The sequence below is a fragment of the Balaenoptera physalus genome (assembly GCF_965194825.1).
Source record: "Balaenoptera physalus genome assembly, chromosome: 11".
Taxonomy (NCBI): Eukaryota; Metazoa; Chordata; class Mammalia; order Artiodactyla; family Balaenopteridae; genus Balaenoptera; species Balaenoptera physalus.
In genome coordinates this window covers 69,892,140-69,897,194 of record NC_138896.1, presented here as the reverse complement: position 1 = coordinate 69,897,194, position 5,055 = coordinate 69,892,140, and positions in this window count along the sequence as shown.

The following is a 5,055-nucleotide window of genomic DNA, read 5'->3' as shown; positions in this document are numbered from 1 at the left end:
GCAAGGATGTTGCTGTTCGGGACAGGAAAAGGCCTGAGTCAGAGCTTTCACTTGAAGAGAAAAATTAATTATTTTTTACCAAACCCTGCACCAGCCTAGGACTTTGTCCCAGACACCTGGTCAGGAAGCAGAGGCAGGTCCAAGTGTACCAGTGTTCAGGTGCCCTGGGCTGGGCCCTCCCCGCCACTGTCCATGGGCTTGCCTGCCAGGTGCCCATGCCCGTTCAGTCCCTCAGGTGTGTGTGTACCTTAGTGGTCCTCTCCTTGCCCTGCCAAGACTTTCTCTGATTAGCTCTCCTTCTCTCTGTTCCTGTGTCCCTGCCTGCCCCTTCCAGCCTTTTCCACATCTCAGAAATTTCAGGCCACCACGAGGTATGAGCACAGCCCCTATGAGTGACTTCATTCAAGTGTTGGGCACCTGGAGCAATCAGATGGTGGATGAGGGTAGTTCAAACCCAGGTCACAAGCGGGAAAACTGAGGCTGAGAAGGCTTCCCCTCCAAGCACTGAGCACCCGGTGTCCCCCAGCTAGGAGAGATGGGGACCCTCGTCCACCCAGCCCTTGTCCTGATCCCTGCAGCCCCATAGCCACCCTCTCTCTATCAGACTCTTTACTTACTGGAACATGGGCTCCTGGTGTTTAACCAGCCAGGAAGCCCTGACTGGCTGCCCCCCTACCCCGGTTCCCCCCAGGCTCAGGGCCTGCTTACGTAGTTAGAGGTCACAGAGGCAGGGGATTGTAGACAGGATGACCTCTCTCTATGGTTCTGCAGAATGAGCTGTAGCAGAACCAGTGCTGGACCTGGACGCTAAGGGTGAGGACGTGGACAGATGGTGAGGAAGAGACCATGCAAGATCCTGGAACCTCACCTCAGGGCCCGGAGATCCTAGTTGGAGGCTGCCCTTCTGCCAGAGCCCAGTCTGAGCTGGTTTGAGTCTGGAAGTCCCAGGCTCAGCCTGATGAGGTGTAATGATTCACGTGGCAGCTGCCTCTCCACACATTCCAGGCACAGCCCCCAGTGCTTAGCATGTGAGGCGGCTGGCCTGGAACCACCCAGTGCCTGGGGCATGTTCCTAGGGCCCCCGCACTCAGGGGCGACCTCTCCCCAGGTCTCCCAGGCTCCTGGGGAGGGTAGCACTCTTTATAGTTTCCAAAGTACTTTCTAGTTCACAAGCTGGAAAGAGGGGCAGGGAACTTGCCAATACCTGGCCTTCAGGTAGGGAAAATGAGGCTTAGAGAGTAGACTGGGCTGGCCAGGGCCATATAGCAAGACTATGACAAATAGCACTTAACAGGGCTCCTGCCCCTGGCCTGGGCTACTCCCAAGTGTCTGGCTCCAAGGGGTATCCCAGGGCATGTAGGACCCATTCTGTGACCAGGGCCAATGGAAGGGGGGCAGACTTCAGCTTTACAGGTCAGTGGGCAGCCGTGTCCAAGGGGGAAGACCTCCTTTGCCCTCTGTAAAGCTTCCCACTGCCCTGCGCCTCCCCCCACGGAGCCTCTCCCTCCTCTGAGCCCACACACGCCCCCTGCTCTTCCAGCTGCTCCCATCCTCACTGGCCAGAGAAGCAAGAGGCTGGGGCTCAGTGCCTGTTCTGTCCTGACCTGTGGATCCCCTTCCTATTCATGGCCTCAGTTGCCCAGTCTGTCATTAACAGATGGACAGTTCAGGGCTTGAAGGGGCCCCATAAAGTGCCCAAGCACTCGGGTCCTGGATGCAGACCTGTGACTCTGAAAACCTGAGGTCCCGTCTCCCCCGCAACCTTGGGGGCTGCCCGTGCAGGCCAGGCTGTGCTCCTCCTGTGGGCCCCAGTTCAGGGCTCTGAGGGGCGAGTCTAGCCCTCAGCTCCAGGGACAGGAAGTCGTATTTTCGTCCTGGGTCCTGAAGAAGGAGGCAGGGGGAGAATGGCAGCTCAGACCCAGTCGTGTTTACTCGGGCCCGGCCCCCTCTGAGCTCAACAGGCCCATTCATTAGGAGCCCCATAAACCCTTCGGGGCTCCCTGAGGTTCAGAGCGCCTGGACGCCAGGCCTGGCTGCTGCCCCCAGACCTGCGGGGGGCCATGGGCAGCAGGTGGGGCACGAGTGAGGCAGAACTAGGGATGGCCATGGGGAACTCAGACACACCTTGGCTTCCCAGTCTTTGCATTGGAGTAACGGTTCCTGCCTATGCCTACTGTGGAGCAGTCGGGAAAATCGAAGGGGTCTTCATGTCTGTGTTCCCTCAGACCAGGCTCCTGAGAGCATGTCCTCAAAGCGTATGGCCTTCAAGGCAAACCTGAGACTGCAGTGGCCCAAACCAGAGCTGAATTCCTTGTGAAGACCCCACACCTGGCCTTGGGTTGTCCACAAGCCACACCCTGGCAAGGTGGGCATGGGTGTGCAGCCCTCTGGGGTGGGGGGAATCCCTTGCCCTCTCCAGCGCTCCCTTCCTCATCTGTTCAAAGGCAGATCTTCATCAGAAGTGGAAACGTGGGGACTGGATGGGCTGTTGAGAGATGAGGCCCTAGGGTCTGCTCACCCCCAGGTCAGGAGGGGATGACACGTATCAGGGGCCCCTCCACACAGTCCTCCAGCTGCGCTTAATCAGGTGGGGTAAGGTGTTGTCCTGTGGTCCCTCAAAATGGAAGGGATGCAGCAGTAGCATTTGGTGAAAAGAACTGTGGGTTGGGGGTCTGAATCCTACCTAGCTCCTGTGTGACCTTGGAATAATTCCTTCTTCACCCTGGGCTTATGCTGACCGGGGTTAGAGGGGACGCAATCCAAAACTCCTCTCAGCCCCCAGGGTTCCCGTGTTGTGCGGAGAGGGAGAGGGTAGGAGCAAGACCTCCCACCCCAGACCCCTTTCAACAGCGCCCCCACGTGCCCAGGGCAACCTGGCCAACCGCTCAGGGACCCTGGCTGGGGGCAAGAGCAGAGTCTCCTTTCCCAGACACCTTCCAGGTGGGGTGTGACTTCCCACTCCAGTGGTTGTAAAATCCCCTGAAGCCTGGTGAGTCCCTAGTGGTGGTGAGGAGGGGGTCTGTGCCTTGGAATACCACCTCCCATGTGTGTTTGACACGTGTTTCCGCCTCTCCCGGCATGGGCTCCTGCTGCTGCTATTTATAACCTTTAAGAGCTCCTGCCGACTGCAAAGTTTTCTTAAACTCAAAATATCACCGAGGTCCTGGGCACGCTTTCCAGAGGCCGGATGGGCCCTGCGGTTTGAAGGGATGAGGGGGCCAGGAAGGAGGAGGCAGTGGGAAGGGGGTTAGCTCAGACACTGGGTCTTGCCTGGGGGCGGTGGTGGGGAGACCTTGGGCGGGAGACCCTTAGTTCTTGACACTGGGTCCTGCTTGGCCTGGAGGGACCATCTATGTGGGTGGTCCTGGTTCAGACTGGGCCATCTGGGGACTGCTGGGCCATCTCTCTGGGCCTCAGTTTCCTCTCACCCTGAATGCCTCAGGGCACGCTAGCTGAGCTAAGCAATGAACTGACAATGACACTGGGAACATCTCGGGCTGGGACCAGGGCTGTGTCTGCCTGGCTGTCCGACACCCGGCACAGAGCCTGGCCCAGAGGCGCCATGGACGTGGCTGAACTGGCCAGAAGGGGAAGTACTTTGGGGAAGTTTATAAAACTGTGTGGGAGAACGATGTTCAGCGAGGGGCAATGGCATGCTAGAGGTCACCCAGCTCATCCAGACCAGGTCCCCAGCCCTTCCCAACACCCAGGGCCCTCTCAGGCTGTGGAAGAGGCTGAAGGGCCCCCGATGGAGACAGGTGAGTTGCCACCTTGGAGGAGGTTCCAGGGAAACAGAAGAATGGCTATGCCTATCTCAGAGACCTCCCCGGAGCTGGAGGGGGCACTGGTCACTAGCTGGGCCCAGCAAGGACGAGAGGCAGCTCAAAGTCACACACCCAGCTCCTACCTGTCCTGGGCTGCTGCTCCATCTCCGGGGCCCCTCTGCCTCTTCAGGAGTGAATGAAAACCTCAAGCCCCGCTTCACAGGTGGGAAGCAGAAGCCCCGGCAACTATGGACTCAGTCATGCTCTCTCCATAGGGAGACTGGTGGTTTAGCCTCCCCCCACCTCCACTGCACCCCTTTCCTTCCCTGCCTTCCTGAGCTGGTGTGGGCATGCAGAGGCAGGGAACAGGAGTGCTGACTTCTGGGCCAACTAGCATACGCCACCCCTCTGCAACACCCTTCGCCCCACAGCAGGCTCTGGAAGCCATTTCTGGCCCAGGGAGCAGAGCTGGGTCCCTGACAGAAGAGTGGCCACCTCCGCCCCTCCCACTTAGTGCTCCACATATATTTTCCAATTTAAGCATGATCACAGAGGGCTATTTGGGGGCAGCCGGAGGCAAAGACGTGATGACCTAGCAGAGAGAGAGAGGGATGAGAGAGAAAGAAAAGTGTTCTGGAAGGTCAGACCTGATGGAGCCACTCCTTTGCTCAGACGCCTTCCTGTGACCCCCCTGGATCAGATCACTTACTCCCCAAACGCTTGAGAACTTATTGTGTGCAGGGCTGGGCTCAGAGACTTGGAGGCTCCACTTCTTCTGGGAGCCACTTCCCTGCAGGCACCACTGCCCTGGGGTTCCCATTGCCTGAACCCTGGTGAGTCTCTACCCCTGCTTCTCACTGTCTGACTTGCCCTCCCCTTCTTGGCTTGGGGGGTGTCTCATATACCCTTCAAATGTCCCCTTTTCTCCTAGGTCTTCCTGGATCTGCTTCTGAGCCCCCAGCAGAGTAAGACCTTGGATTCTTGATTCTTGCCTCTCTCTTGATAGACTGCGAGCCCTGAGGGCAGGGACTGGGTCATCTTTGTGGTCCTGCTGAGTCTTTCATGGTAGAAAAAAAAGCATCATCTTGTCCCACGTCTCTGCAGGAGGGGAGAATTAGTGGCTGGAGCTTTGGACTTCAAATACTCTCCCCGCCCCTTGCCCCTCTTATCTCTCAGTTGCTATGGAGACAGCCTCTTCTGAGCCTCAGTTTCCCCAAGAGGAGGGAGGGAATCCCAGGATCTCAGAAAGACCCTCCTCTGACCTCTGGACAAGTTTCTTGTCATGCATTGC